Genomic DNA, 16,599 nt, shown 5'->3' with positions numbered 1-16,599 from the left:
TAGAGGGGTTCAATCTGTTACATACTCTAGTGTCTACCGCCAGTGAAGATCTCCAGGTGAAAAGATTTGGAAGGCTGCAGCCTCAATAACAGTTTTTAGTCACATGGTGGAAAGATTTGTTTGGTCAGATAATTGGTATTGAAAATTCAGCAGCCTTGCTACAAAATTAGAGTAAATTGAGAGGGCCTTAATCAATCAATCAATCAATTAGCATTTATCAAATGTTTACTATATGTTAAACACTGGAAATACAAATGCAAAACTTTACCCTCAAGGAGTTGACATTTTCCTAGCACTATAAAACATATTTACAGGTAAGTAAATGTAGGGTCAGCTAGGTGGTACAGTGGATAGAGCACTGGCCCTGAAGTTGGGAGGATCTGAGTTCAAGTCTCACCTCAGACATTAGCTGTGTGACTCTGGGCAAGGCATAACCTCAATTGCCTCAAACACCTGGGGCCATCTCCAGTTGTCCTGAGATATAGATAGATAGATAGATAGATAGATAGATAGATAGATAGACAGACAGATAGATAAAATAATGGAATTTGGCAGATGGCAGACACCCAGGGGCCCCACCTGATTGATTTAGTATTGTTTGAATTGGGTGAGAATAAGAAACTGAAAAGTACCTACTTAAGGATGATTGGATGGAGGCCACACCTGGACAGCCCTGAGTGCCTTGTTGGTGTACTACTTATGTCAGCAAGAGACCACTCTTAATCAATCCCCTTGAAGGACCTCCACTTTGGGGGAGGGAGAGAGAAAGAGGCCAAGATTCCTTCATCTATTTCAGGGAGCCAGCATCTCAGCTCCACTCAAACCAAGGTCCCTGGTGAAAGAGTGCTCACTCACTCCTTCCTCCTCCTAGAAACCTCCTCTCCAACAGGAAACAGGGCAGTCCACACATACACAGCTCCAAGCTAATTGGCTGGTAGCTCTGATTGACAAGTCCCACAGGTGGTTCTATAAATGTAACTTCTGGAAGCTAAAGTCACATGGCTATGTCTTCAGGCCAGAGCTCACAAAATGTTCCTCCTAGCAGGGGGCATTATTGCAACTCTCTCTATATATAGGAGAGTAAGGTTGGTGACCTTGCATAGCCCTCCCTCACTTAAATCAAATTCAGTGCAAGTCATGACATCACCCCAATGTCATGGTCCTCTTTGGGAATAAAGGACAAACAACTCATAACTCATAGGTTATATAAAAATTAATTCACAGTGGTTGGTAGTATCATTCACAACTGGGGGAATCAGGATTGGCTTCTTAAAGGAAGAAGCACTTGAGCTTGAACTTTGAAGAGTGCTAGAGATTCTGAGGTGGGGGTGAAGGGGAGCATTCCAAGCACTAGAGATGGGTTGTAAACAAAGGTACCAAGGGAAGAAATCAAAATTATAAATGGTGCACACTTCTCTTTTCCCCTATTTTTGCTAATTATATCCTTTCCTTTCTAGTCTCTGCTTGCAATTCCTTCCAGAAATTTTCCTACACTAATGGACTTTTGAGCCCCAATCATATCCTTCCCGCATTTGTAGAGATAGCCTACATATAGTCTTTATTTTTTCCCACCTCATTGCCTTTGCTCCATGTTGCTCCCTACAGATAGGATGCCCTCCTTCCTTTCTGAATTCTGCTCTTCCTTCAAGATCCCCAATTCTAATCCCCCCATCCAGGGTGCCTCCTATCATACCTCCCATCCTTTCCCCCAATATACAATGTTCTTTATTTGCATCATGTATGAGTTTTATATCCTAAGAGAAATTATGACCTCTTCAAAGGCAGAGAACATGTCTTCTCATGCTCTATAAACTGTAGTTTGGGGCTAAGCCCATAGCAGAGTAAGAACTCCAGAAATCTTTGTTTCTTGACTGATTAACTATATAATCTTAATTTGTTTATATGTAGGTCATCACTTTTAGAATATAAACTTCTTAAGGACAGGAGCCCTAGACCTCTCTTCTCCCTACCATGTCTTAGAATAAAGGAACTTGTTTTTTCATCTAGAAGAAAACATAAAGATCACCTGGTTCAAACATTTCATTTTTACAGGTGAGAAAACAAGTTCTGATAAATGAAAGATTGGTTCTATGTTGTCCAGATAATTAGTGTCAAAGCCCAGTTCTGATCTTTAGCTCCATTCCCCACACGCAGTAGGATCACCCAATACATGTGTACTTACACTGATGAGTGTTTGGCTGCTTCTGAGGCTCAGGTTCACTTACTGGCACTTTTATTTACATTACGGTGACAGACCATTTAGAAGGATTGCCACCATAATTCTGTCTTGTCAGAATCACCAAACTCACATGGAGAGCAAGTTTAAAGGGTGTTTTGTGTTTTTTTAATGTAGAGCTCAAGGTCACTGGAAAATGTTTGAAAGTGCATTAAATAAACATATGCATCAGCAGAGGATATGCAAATTCTTCCCAGAATGCCTCTTGCCCTGTGTAGTCCCTCAAGATCCCTGTAACTACAATAAAGGAGAAATTGGTATGGTAGGAGAGAAGGTGAAGGGGCAGGGGGAGCAAGGGAACTGAAGAGTTTCTCCAAGATTGCTTGGTTTATGTTGTCATTCCTCCCTACAAGAAGAGCTGATGGAAAATGGCTAGTTTCCCCCCTTGGTAGATTTTTAAAAAGAAAGAGAGGAATGAGTCTGGCTACTTCACGCTTGGTGGAATCAAAAAGCTAATATTTCTTGCTGTGCTGTTTGTTTTTGAGTTCTGGGCGTTGGAGCATATGTGACATTGTGTTTGGGCTTTTTATTTATGGATTACTGGGGCTCAATATTGTAATGCCTTCACGAGCCCTAGGAATGCTCAGAGTGCTGGGGAAGCCACGGGGATTCAATGTAACAGAAACAGAAATATCTGCCACTAAGGCAGAGGACAGAACCTGTGGTTTCCTTAGGAGAAAAATTTTAAAAAGCAGCAGTAGAGGTAGGAAGTCCAGCTCTGGGGGATGGGAATTGTGTTGTTCATAATACGTTGGATCTGGGGCCATTTGGGGAAATAACTGAATAAAAATTATGGTTGTGGACCCATTCATGCTACACTTAATAAACCTTTGTTATGGGTCTATTATGTAGGTTAACAAATCGCCCTCCATTTCAGCCCTTCTTTCATATCCCTTCCCTTCCTTGTGGTCACAGAAACCTAGCTCTCTGAAGAAGGCACTGTGTTCCTGGTGAACCTTTCCAGAACTGGATTCTCCTCTCATTATTTCCCTAATATCTTGGGCTGGGAGGAGGAGCAGGTTTGTTTTTTGCTTCCTACTGCCAACTCCCGCTTCTTCCCTCCCACAGCTTTATCTCTCTTGAAGATTATTCCATCCAGAGACAGCATTCTATCCAGATCCTGGTAGTAGTTGTTAACCAACCACCATGGAATTCTCCTTCTTTTATCAGACTCTAGAACCTGGTTCACAGGTCCTACCTAGCCCAATCTCTACCCTTAAAAAGCACTTGGGGAAAGAACATGCTGGGTTTTTTTCAGTTCCCAACCTCCTCAACAACCTTCATTACTTATAGGGTATACTTTTCATAACCCAGCCATAGGTGGAGGATCATGCCCTCGATTGCATTCTCAGTCACAAGTACTATATTAACAAAATCCCAAACTCTTAAATTTCTCTGACCATTGCCTCAAATATTTCCATTTTCCTCTGTGCTTCACCCTTCTTAAGCTTATTCCTCATCCTCACTACAATCCCCTGTCACCCTGCCCCTCCTTTCTTCTGCTATGTCCTGCCCCTGTTCAGGTTTAACTTACTGCCTTTGAAATATTACAGTTAATAAATTCAGTTGTACATCTTCTGTCCATTAATGCTTTGTCCCATCATCTTATTGTTGCTCCTCCCTCTCCAACATCTCCCTTGGATTACCTCCACCATTTCTCTTCTCTCTTCCTATTTAAAGGCCATTGCAATATATGCAATCTAATCCCAAGTAGTGCTCACTGTTGCACGGTAATGCCTTTGTTTTTCTCTCACTTACTATGTAGTACTTCTAATAATAAGCTGTCTTCCAAATCTTGTCTTTTCTCCTCGGGTCCCCTAAATCATCCCCTTCTTCTTCCTTATCCATTAAAAAGAGACACTAAACCCCTCAAATTTTCTCTTTTCTTCATTTCACAAACTCCTAGAAAAAGCTGTCTCCACTTTCTAGCATCCCATTCACTTCTTAGCCCATTACTATCTGGCTTCTTTATCCAGTGCTGCATCATCATCTATGCCTCACCCTGTTTGCATAGGTGTACCAAAGGGAACTGTCCAGTGCCCTCTCCTCTTTTCTCTCGATATACTCTCCCAAGGTTATCTCAAAAATTCTCATGGATTAAATAATTTTACTTATGGGGATGACTCCCAGATCTCCATATGCAGCCATCATCTCTCTCCTGAGTTCAAATCTATTATCTTTGACCAGATGCCTGTTGGGTCTCTCCAACTGGCTGTTCCATAAACAGCTCAAAATCAGTATGTCCAAAATAGAAGTCATTATCTAATTGTCATTAGTCCCTCAAGCCCTTCTCCCAGCTAATTTCACTATTTGTGTTAAATGTACCATTATTCTTCTAGTCACTCAGGTTTATAACCTAAGACTCACTTTTGATTCTTTGCACTCATTTATCGTGATACCTAATCAGTTGCCAATTCTTGTGGATCCCACTACCTTAAAATCTCTTGCATCCTTCCCTTCTATTTTCTCACATTGCAACTACCTTAGTTCAGGCCCTAATCACCTCTTGCTTGAACCATTACAATAGCTTCCTAATTGGTCTCCCTGTGTCCGGTCTTTACCATCTCTAATCCATCTTTCACAGGATTGCTATATTTATATTTCTAAGTACAAGTCTGACCATATTACTTACTCCCTTACTCAAGAAGCTTCAGTTTCCCCATCCCCATTAACATAAAATACAATTTTCTCCTTTTACCATGGGAGATATAATTTCACAGATAAATACTTGGAGCATGTATACATAATATGCAATGATTATGGGGAGGGGCAATATCATCTTGGGGAATCAGGGAAGGTCTCTAGAAAGAGATATCACTTTGCATTGAGCACTGAAAAGAGCTAGGGATTCTAAGAGATGGTGAATGGTTGGGATATGATCCAGGCACGTTGTACAACCTGTACCAAGTCCGAGAAGGAGATGGAGCTTTATTAATAGGGAACATAAAGTATGGAAATTTGATTAGAAAAGAATTCATTAAGGGGAATACTATGTGTAATCAGTCTGGAGAGGGAAGCTGGAGCCAGGTGATGATGAGGTTTAAAACAGAACAGGGCTGCCAATTTGGTAGCTATGTGGAGAAGGGATTGGAGAAGGGAGAGATTGAATTTCACCAAAACTAAGTGCGAGGCTATTTCAATAGTCCAAGAGAGAGGTGATGAGGGCTTGGACTAGGATGATAGTAGTGGGAGTAGGGAGAATGGGAAGAATGTGATAGATAGTGAGATGGGATCCATAAGACATGGAAAGTAATTTCATGTGAAGCTTGAGTGAGAATGGAGAGTCAAGGATCTCCATCCAAATGCGTTTTGTTCATGTTGGAATTGAGATGGTGACAGTCAATAAGCAGTTGGGGATATCCAACTGGGAGACATGAGAGATGCTCATGCTGATTTGAGAGGCATCTACATAGAGATGATTGTTTAGCCTGAGGGCTGGCAAACTATATGGCCTGTAGACCAAATCCAGCAAACTGCCTATTTTTTATAGCCATTCAAGCCCAAAATGATTTTTATATTTTTAAAGTTTTATTTTACTTAAAAATTTTAAAACCATTCTTAGCTCCTAGGCCATACAAAAATACAGGCAAGGGAGATTTGGCCTTTAGGCAGGTCAGAGACTAGGTTTTGAATTAGAAAGGGCCTTAGAGATTATCTTGTTCAACCCTCTCACTTTAAAGATAAGAAAATTGAAGCCCAGAGGGGATAAGTGATTGGTTCCATGCCAGGGGGATAGTAATTCATAGATGCAGGATTTGAACCTAGGTCTTCTGAGTCAAAAACCAGCACTTTCCTCACTGTATCCTGTCCCTTTCTGGGACTCAGTTTCCTCACCTATAAAATAAAATGAGTCTTAAGGTCTTCGTTGGTTACGACATACTGTGGCTCTAAAAGGGAGCCTACAATTTGATGTGTACCTTATGCCTACAATAGGACAGACTTTTCCCCTACAATATGTCACTTCCCCTCAGGGGGCTTACTTTTTGTACTCTGATACACATTCTCAAAATTATTAGGTTGAGATAAAGCCCAAGCAAAAGACACCTGATAAAGGGCATGTGGGCCATTTGCTTTTAATTTTAAAGGAAAGAGTCATTCCAGGGAATCAGAGACTAGTGATTTTATGGCTGGAAAGCAACTTAGATATTGCCTAGTCAACCCCCCTCACTTTACTGCTACCTGCCATTTAGATAGTGCTTTGGAGTTTCCCAAACACTTTCTAGATATAGATATCAGAGTTAGAAGACTCCTTAGAGATCATTTAGTTCAACCTCATTTTGTTGAGAGGGAAAAACTGAGGCTCTAGGAAGTCAAGAAATTTTCTGAGGGTCATGACAGTGAGTCACCCACAGGGTTAGGACTAGACCCAAAGGCTTCTGACCCCTAACTAGTTTATTTATGTGATCTTGCTCCTGTGGCCTGTCTAATTGTGGGGACATACAGCATCACCATAGGAATGAATCTTATCAAACAAAGCATTCTTCTCCTTCCCTTCTAATCTGTCCCTGTCTCATCCCTCCATACCCTACCAAGTCAAAGCTCTGGGAAGGAGGAGTCTCCCCTTTATACCAAGAATTTCCCAATACTGGCTGATTGACTTTCCGAATACTACAGCTAGGCAATGAGCCAACAAACCAAACTGAACCTGCTATCTATTGAATGCCGGCCATAGATATTAGTGATGACATATTGGTTTTGTTTAAATTGGGTGACTATGTAAAAACAAGTGATTGTCACAGAGGGCAGTGTCCAATGTGAGGGGAGTAAAACTGAGAAATCATATAACTGTTACATCTTATTGGGTCTATATTTATACATAAACATAAACTATTATTTTGCCTATATTTATATATAAGTAGCTGATCTCCACCACAAAATGAAAGCTTTCCTTTCATTTTTGTCTGTCCCCAGAGCTGGCTATGGTATCTTGCACATCGGAAGCACTTAATAAATGTTTGTTCATTGTTGATTGACTGATAATTACATTTATCCCCACCACAGAGATAGCATTTGATTAAATCCTTTCTAGAATCATACACCTGGTTCCCAAAACACCTTTGTATCTTCTCTGATAATAATAGTAAACCCTTATACTTGGAAAGCTGTGGAACATGCCACATCCTGTGACAGCCTATTCCATCTTGGGACAGTTCGAATTGATGAGAAGTTTACCTACAAATTCCTCCCATCCATTATCTTTTCTGATCCTCACAACAGCCCTGTGAAATATGTGGGCCAGGTAATATGAGTAAGCTGAGACTAATTAATAATAATCATAATAGCTCTTTTTATATGTTTTACAACATACAAAGTACTTTCTTCACAATGATGCCTGGAAATAGGTAATGCAAGTATTTTGAGAAGCAATGTGGTATTGTGGATACAGTGTTGGTCTTTGAGTCAGAAAGTCCTATGGGGCAATGAGAGTTAAGTGACTTGCCCAGGGTCACACAGCTAGTAAGTATCAAGTGTCTGAGGTCCGATTTGAACTCAAGTCCTCCTGAATCCAGAGCTGGTGCTTTTTCCACTTCATCACCTAGATGCCTCTGTTTTTCTAATCTGTTAAACAAAGTGTCAAACTTGACCTCTGAGTTCCCTTCCAACTCTAAATCTATGATGATCTTCTGACTTTTATCAAGAGTCAGCATCAGGAGATCACTAGCACAAAATAGGAACACAGCAAGTATCAGTATTGAACACCAATGGGTTACACAGAAAAGGGAAGAAAGAAACCAAAAGTGTTCTCTTCTCTGCTGAGAAGACAGTCAACTCAGGTACTCCCTGTGACTATACCACACACAACTTCCATCAAGGATTAATGTCAGTAATTTCAGAGAAGCAGCCATATATTTCATTAGCTAATTAATTATCTATAACTTTGAAGGACAAGAGAACACTTTAGCCCGTGTGTTTTCCCTCTTTCACCTTCCTAGGGCACAAGAAAACAAGTCTGGGCCTCTAGGGAAGCCTAGAAGAAAACTGCCCATATGCCACAATTATAGCTGAGGGTGTATAGCTGGGAGTGAAACTGATAACTTGAAGCTCAACAGAGGATTGTAGATGGCCACATCACATATACTCAGGAACAGCCCGGGGAGAGTAGGTGAAAAAATAAAATGTTGTATTAAATGGCAGTGTCAAATGTGGAAAGTATGGTGAAATAAGTTTTTGTAAACCATTTTGCAAACTCAAAGCAACAATTAACAGTGTTGTTTGCTGAGTTAAGCTTCTCTACTTCTCTCCCACTAACAGATCCTTAGGTACTTGATAAGTCCAAGTTTCTGGATGCCTTCATGAGCAGTGAAGGCTCCTACTGAGACATTCACACTTTCAGGAGAGTTTACAAAAGGATAAGCCTAAGCCCTTGGAACCACTCCTCATTTAAAGGATACCTGCAGGGTCTAGAATTCAGGGCTCTTGAGAATGGTATTGATTAGTTTCTTGGCCAAGAATAAACCTCTCCACATCACTCCCAGAACACAAGGAATTGGGTTTAGATGTAAGAACTATCCCCTGATGTGGGGTGTTATAGTCTGATTGAAATAAGGATTTTCTTTCTCTAGACATCTATAACAAGAAGAGAGGTGCTTCTCAGGGAGGAATTATTTTGGGGAGATATCAAATGAAGATTGGCATATAGACTACAGTTATTCCTTCTACATCGTGACTTTCTCTACCATGGTTTCAATATATCATGAGTTGTCATAAAAAATTAAAATGGAATTTTGGGGAGAGTTTTGCAGCAGCCCAATATGATGCACAAAGGCCAGCAGATGACACAGAGCCTATGCCCGAATTCTTAACCCAAATTTTACAATAAGGTACTGTAAACACCCCATAAAAGAAAAAAAATTAGACTTCTCCTCTGGTATGAAGGGAAGGCTAAAAAATTTTATACAGATTTTCCAAATTTTGGGGGTACCATACCCCTACCCCCCATGATGGGGCAGGGATATAGCAACCAATTATCTTTAGACTTTATTATCTTCCTACAGTTGATGGATGGAATGGTGAGTGAGGAGAGTTTTGTGCTATAAGGCTTGACCCAGGTTAACTACCTGTTCTCACATCAGTTATACTTATTTGTTTTAGTTTTTTAAAAGGTTTTGTTTTTGTTAGTTTTGTTTTGTTTTGTTTTTTGGGTATTCTTGGGGGGGCAATGAGGGTTAAGTGACTTGCCCAGGGTCACACAGCCCATAAGTATCAAGTGTCTGAGGGCAGATTTGAACTCAGGTCCTCCTGAATCCAGGGCTAGTGCTTTATCCACTGTACCACCTAGCTTCCCTTAGTCATACTTATTTGATCAAAGAGTGATAACAGAGGAGACAGTACAATATACCAACAAGAGCACTGGGAAACTGGACTTCAGTGCTAAATTTAATGATGGCTACTAACTACATGTGGTATGAAATTGGGAAGCCACTTGTACTCTCTGGGTCTTGGTTTTTTCATTCATAAAATGAGGAAGTTAAGTAACAGTGTACTAGAGCCAGCTCAACACAGCTCTGCAGATGGTTACATTTTCAATGTGAAATAGAAATCAGTAAATGCTAAACATTTTATTATGATTATGATTTATTATGTTGATTGTCTAGACTTAAGTTATGGGAAAATGTTAATAACTGAAATTAAACTTAAAAGTATATCCTATGTACATTTCTACCCCCCACCCCAATTTATTAAATATTTATCAGCACACCACTGTCATTAGGTCACAGGTCAGTCCCAACTGTACAATCCCATAATCCCATAATATTCTTTATATTTGAAAATGATACTTCTAATCTCTCATCAATAGGAAACACAATTTAAATTGTTTTAGGAGCTAAGAGTGGATTATCTCTGAGTTTGAGGGTGAGTCCCTTGAAGGTAGAGCCATCATTTTGGTCTTTTTTCTCTCTTTTACTGTATCCCTAGCATAGTTTCTGACATATAGTAAGTGCTTAATCAATACTTGTTGACTGTCATATGCAATTTCATTCATTCATTCATCCATTGATTCATTCATTCATTGATTCACTCATTCATCCATTGATTCATTCATTCCTTCAATAAATGAATGAGGATTTAACTAATATTTTTGAGCACTTCTTTTGGGAAGGTGAGAAAGGGAAGACACCAAAGATCTAGACCAGAACTCACATTTATACAGTGTTTTGGGTTTCAAGGCACTTTCAAATATATCCTTTCATTTGATCTTCATAATATCCTGTGAGGTAGGGAGAAAAGCATTATTATCTTCATTTTATAGTTGGAGAAATTGATACTGTAAGTGGTCAGTGACATTTTAAGTTGAGAAAGTCTAAGTGAATGCTACAAAAACTATGTGATTCTTATCAACCTTATAAGTACTCTTTCTTACCACTGTGGTGGCACAGTGGATAGAGTGTTGAGTCTGGAGTCAAGAAGATCTGAATTCAAATAAGACCTTAGATAATTCCTAGATGTGTGACCCTGGGCAAGTCACAACCACTGTTTGCCTCAGTTTCCTCAACTATAAAATGAGGATAATAATAGCACTTAACTCCCAGGGTTGTTATAAGGCTCATATGAGATAATTATTATAAAGTGCTTAGCACAGTTCCTGACACATAATAAGCAAAATATAAATGTTTGTTTTTACTATTAGCATTAGTATTACTCTGCCATCATCAATCACTTCAGAAGCAGAATAGAGCCACATAGGGCTGAGAACCATTTACGAATTTTTCTTTGTTTCTTGGGTTGTCATACCCAAAACATTCATGAGAAAACAGCTTGCCTACTGGTGATAAGCCTCTCTGTACTTAGCTAAGTTAATTCACAGAAAAGACTCAGCTTTTTGCAAAGACCACACTTGAGACCTTTCCAGCCTATTAGAATTTACAGTCCCCTAGCAAAGTCTTCAAGAACTCAGGGTCACTTCCATGCCACAGTGAGATGTGATACTCATCACTGCCATGGAAAAGGTGGCAATATTGAAAGCAATATTTCTAATAGTGCTATTATCTCATTTGATCCTCACAATAGCTCTATAAAATGGGTGTTATCATTATCCCCCTTTTACAGATGAGGAAATTAAGCTGAGAGGTTCAGGGATTTGTCCAAGCTCATACAACTAATAGGTAACTAAGGCAAGATGTGAACCAGTCTTCTTGACTCTAGAGCTAATGTTCTACCTATTATGATACACTCAGTTACAGATCAGGGGTCTGAACCTGGTGTCTAGCAGCTTTAAATATACACATACATACATATAAGTATATACAATGTACAATTATATGATATGCATTATGCTTACATATAATATATTTTATATAATTGTATTTCAACACTGTAATCCTATATATATATATTGGCAGAGCAATGAGGGTTAAGTGACTTGTCCAGGGTCACACAGCTAGTGTCAAGTGTCTGAGGTCCGATTTGAACTCAGGTCCTCCTGAATCTAGGGCCGGTGCTTTATCCATTGTACCACCTAGCTACCCCTGTAATCCCATATATTTTATTTTGTGTATTTAAAAATAATGTTCTAGGAGGCAGCTAGGTAGCACAGTGGATAAAGCACCGGCCCTGGATTCAGGAGGACCTGAGTTCAAATCCGGCATCAGACACTTGACACTTACTAGCTGTGTGACCCTGGGCAAGTCACTTAACCCATATTGCTCCACACGCACAAAAAAAATAATAAATCAAATCAAATCAAATATTCTAAGAAGGGGACTATAGGTGTCACCAGATTGCCAAAGTGGTCCATGACATGAAAAATGCTCAAGAACCCCACTTACAGATGGTGAAGTCTTTCAACTCCTTCAGTCTGTGAATTACATTATTGTGATTGCATAATGGGGTTCAAAAGCACTCTAAAGAGTCTGACCTATTCCCAAAGGAAAAATCAAGTTGATAATGAATGTCCATTGTATAGACCAGGGGTTCTTAATCTGAGACCATGGATCTACTCGGGGCCCATGGATAAATTTCAGGGATATATGAACTTGGACAGGGGAAAAAAATGACACCTTTATTTTCACTAATTTTTGTATTTTGTTTTATGCATTTTAAGGCACTATTCTGAGAAGGGATCCATAGGCTATAAGAGCTCTAAGATCTATAAACTCTTCCATTAAATTATCATTTGTAGTTAGACAGACAGCCTATAAAGTTTATATGGCAACATATATATCTGGAATAAACACAGGAAACAGACAGTGAGCTGGGCCCATACTTTAACAGGAAGAGGAAAGACTGTGAATCATCTTTCCTTCCTGAAACAAAGGCCCTGACTGAGACAGGATTTGAATTCAGATCTTCCTGACTTCAGGTCCAGTACTCTATCCACTGGGCCATGTAACTTCTATGTGATATAGTGTATTCTATTGCAATCAAAGGCAAGTTCTAAAGTTGGGGAACTGTTCAAAGTTAACCGGCCCATACCAAGGAATGAAAAAATGTCCAAGGCCTCATTAGCATTATATTAAATCTGTAGACTACTTAGTTCATCACAGAGAATCATGAGATATAAATTAGAACAAACCTCAAAGATCATCTAGCCCAAACTTATACCTGAACAAGAATTCTCTCTTGCTAATAAATGGTCTTTGGCCTTTTTTAAAAACTCTCCAGTGATGAAGAATTCACTTCCTCCAGAAGGAGCCCATTCAGTTTTATGACAACTCCAAATGTCTGGATGTTGTTTGTCTCATTTTTCCCCCTCCTTACATTGAACTGAAATCTCAAGACACCATTTTGTTACTCTTTTGACATGCATCAGTGGAATTCTACCTGACCCAGGCAGTGACATCTGGCATTGTCTCCAATGAAGTTGTTCAGACTGCCTATCTGGCTGATTAACTGGGGCACACATGCTTCTTGGGGACATATGGTTGGTCACTAGGTGATGAGTCAGTGGTTAAGATTCAGTGCTTCACCATGGAGATGAGACAAAAAACTGAAAACGAGAGACTGTGCCAGAGAGATTTACAACCTCCTCCTTTTGCCAATTCACTGGTGTCCCCTCTATCCTGTCCTTTGTCTTATCAATCCCAAGATAGACTGATCAGACATAAATTCCCAGACTGCCTCTCTGTCTATTAGGACAATTTCATGAGACTTCCCAAAGCTCCTTGGTGAGATTCTGATGATCTCAGCAGGCCTCCCTTGCTGTTTGAATACACACACACAAATATACACAGGCATGTGGTGCTAAAGGATATTGATGAGCTAAGTGCTTTTCCAAGAATGACAGTCCTGGGGAAAAATGGAGAAGGCCCAGGGAGAGCTCTCTGGAGATGTCAACAGACCTTGGCAAAACCCTTCAAACACACCAAAGCACTGATGTGAACATCAAAACTAATGGAGTGTTTGTGAAGGGACATGCATTTGCCAATAATAGCAAAGGAAATGAGATGATCCACTAGGCAGGGGGCTGTGGATTCTGTTTAGGGGCCAAAGGTAATACCCAGAAAGAAACACATGGTTATTGTCTCCAGATTCTGTCTAAACTGGACAGTGTAGAATGAAGTTGAAGAAAATGCAATGTTTCTGGCACACAGTAAGCCCTTAATAAATGCTTGCCGACTGATTATATTCTCCCCATCGTGATGCTGAGGACACTAGTAGTTTCTGCTGTCTGTAGGTTCTCCACATACAACTTGATCAGAACCTTCATTTAAAAAAACTATTAAGTTGAGAAGCTCCTTAGAGATCATCTCATCTATGCATGTTACAGATAAGGAAAACAAAGTCCCCAAAAAAGGAAGATATTTATCACAAAGCCAATTAGTGATGGAGCTTCCAAAAACCGGATCTCCTCAGTCCCACTCTGGTGCTTTTCCCCCGAAGACAAAGCAGTCTCTGTCATTTGAGGGAAGCTAGAAAGACTCCCTGGCCCCAAATTTCTTTCCTCTACAATCCATGCTATGTTTTACTTCACAGTGGTAACGTGCGTCTGAACCAGGAGTGTGCCGGGGGCAGCTTGAACTGCCTTCCCAAGAACCAATTGTTAAACTTCCAGCATGAACATTTATACCACAGAAAATGCTACAAATCAGGGCTTGATGTATTATGATGATGTTGTGTAGACTTATGAAAGAGAGAGAAAAGGTCAATACAGATTCAACAGAAATGTGTGTCACCATACTTCTTTTTTTGTTGTTGTTCCTAAATATTTACCAGCACACCCTTGGTTAATACCCACCCTCAACAAACTCTTTCTTCTTTTTTCCCAGCAGTAGCAGACTCCATGATTATTCATTCCTCAACTTGCCACCATCTTTCTGCTGCTTGCTCCTGTGAGCCTAGGTCTGCCCATATTCTGCTATCAGAGGCTGGAATTATGTTTGTAAGAAACTCAGGGTTCAATATCTTCATGTTCAGGTTCTGTTTTGGTTGCTGTCAGCTCCACTTTTTCACCTGAACCCAAGCAAAGCTTGCTCCTCCACTTTGTCCCGGACTTCCTGGATTCCAGATTCAAAGCCTATTCCTGGTCACTGAGAGCCACAAATTCATTAAATTGACACATTTTTCCCTAGAAAATGAACTAGTCTGTGATTGTCTCCATCTTACCCCTCACCTGATACCTCTTTCCCCACTGCCACCCACACCCCAGCTTGATACTTTGCCTGGAATCCCAGCAATTAGTGATTCATTTGGGTTAACAAGACCTTCAATTCAGCAAATATTTATTCAACACCTACCACACTCAAGGCACAATGCTAGGCTTTAAGAATATAAAAGTAAAAAATGTCATATCCACTTATCTTCTATTATGGCCTATGACATGGGCACAGATCAATATAATGCAAATTATAGTATGATCAAGGCAAAAGAGAGACACTGGAGAAAATTTGGAAAAAGAGAAAACATGGGAACACCTCCCCTTCTTCCAGAAGGACATTAAAAGTGAGCCACCAATTACTTCAGGTCTAGGTGTAAATCAATTTTAGTGGGTTATGTTTCTTCTAAACACAAAACTGAGATCATTTACTTGGAGATGATGGAAATTTTGTTGAGTAATGGGGCAAAAATGGTATTGAGGGGAAAAGAGGTAATTCTAGACTATGGGGTATTTTAGAGAGGGCAGGCCTCAGTAGATTCCTGAAGTGAGGAGCTAAGAAAAGTCAGAGAGAAATATGAGGGCATTGAATTTCTAGGAAATAAGTGGAGGAAAAGACATCAGGAAATGGGAAGGAAAGACAAAAAGATGCTAAGAGCCTTAAGGGGAAAAATGTCTGCTGCCATTTTCCTTAGGAGGGCCATAAGCTAGAATGACTTAGCAAGCCAGTTTTCTAAGATCATGTCATCTGCTCATCATCACAGCTCCCACCTTCCCTACTACACCACACAATTAACCTTCCAGCTCTGGGATCGGTAGGTAATGCCTATTTATTTTTCATTGAAATTTGTTGAATTGTGTCCTGAATATCTGATTGTGTCATTATCATGTAATGTGACAAAACCCTACAGGACAGGACCTGTGAGTTTAGTTATATATGTATGGTACCCAGAACATTATTTGTAAATAGGTTTTTGATAAGGGCTTGTTGTTGAATGTATCCTATTCCATGGCTTACAAGCTCTTAACTATCCTAGTTGCTTTTCTGTGGACATCCCTCCCAAAACATGTGTCCAGTATTAAATACAGTATTCCAGATGTGGTCTGATAAAGGGAGGCTGTGGCTGGATGGTCACCTTTCTATTGCTGACCACCATATTTCTATAATTACCACCTATTTATTTGTTCTTAGCCAGAGAAGAGGCAAAGGAGTGAGAATTTTAAGTGTGGGGGTTGGGGCTCTTGCATTGCTTCTTTGATGGGAAGCTAAAACCAGAAAGGCAACATAGTGTAGTGGATAGAGAGCTGGCCTTGAAGCCAAGAAGACCTGGGCTCCACCTCAAATATATCTGGCCTCTGTGACCCTGGGCAAGTCACTTAACCTTTCACTGCTCTTGGCAATTCTTGAGACTATAAATTACAGAAAAGGTTCTGACCTGAATCAATAGTGGGATGTTCCTCACAGGGGAGTTCCCCTTCAATGAAAACACAGGTGAATAAAATAAAATTTCAATGAAAACTTACCATACTTGTAATTTTTTTTAATCTAGAGAAAAATTATTTATAAATTTTCTTTTAACAGCAATAAGATGGTATCCAAAATTTTATATCAGACCTAACAAAACCCACAGAAGACCCTTTGAAAATGATTGGACTGCTGGGTTTATATCCCAAAGACATTCCCAAAAAGAGAAAGACCTATTTGTACAAAAATATTTATAGCATCTCTTTTTGTGGTAGCTAAGAATTGGAATGTCCATCAATTGGGCAGTGGCTAAACAAGCTGTGGTATATGATGGTGATGGAATATTATTGTGCTGTAAGAAATGAC

This window comes from Dromiciops gliroides, chromosome 2 (assembly GCF_019393635.1).
Source record: "Dromiciops gliroides isolate mDroGli1 chromosome 2, mDroGli1.pri, whole genome shotgun sequence".
Taxonomy (NCBI): Eukaryota; Metazoa; Chordata; class Mammalia; order Microbiotheria; family Microbiotheriidae; genus Dromiciops; species Dromiciops gliroides.
This window is presented reverse-complemented; position numbering follows the sequence as displayed.